This window comes from Morus notabilis, unplaced genomic scaffold, assembly GCF_000414095.1.
Source record: "Morus notabilis unplaced genomic scaffold, ASM41409v2 Scaffold35, whole genome shotgun sequence".
Lineage (NCBI taxonomy): Eukaryota > Viridiplantae > Streptophyta > Magnoliopsida > Rosales > Moraceae > Morus > Morus notabilis.
In genome coordinates, this window is record NW_010361505.1 from 552,635 (window position 1) to 553,067 (window position 433).

Genomic DNA, 433 nt, shown 5'->3' on the forward strand with positions numbered 1-433 from the left:
GCAACAATTAAAATATACAAATGAGGAAACAAAATAAAATCCTAATTTACCAAAAATAAAAGATTACAAAATCAAATCACAATTAATTTTAAAACTAAAAGAAAGGGAAAAAAATTAAGAATAAAAACAATTTCTAAAAGTGTGAGATTTTTTTGTTTTTTTTTAACAATAAAAACAAATGAAGAACGTGTGAAAAAAAAAATAATAAGAAAGCAAAAAGAAAAACGTTACAAAGAAAAATGCCACATAAAGCAATACAGCAACATTTTTTTTTTAACAAGACTACAACAAAAGTGAGCAACAGCCACGGAAACTTTATGAAAAGAAATTTTTTTTTTTTTATAAATATATATATACACTAACAATCAAGTCACGGAAACTAAAGTTTTTTTTTTTTTTAGAATAAAAACAAATGAAGAACGTGTGAAAAAAA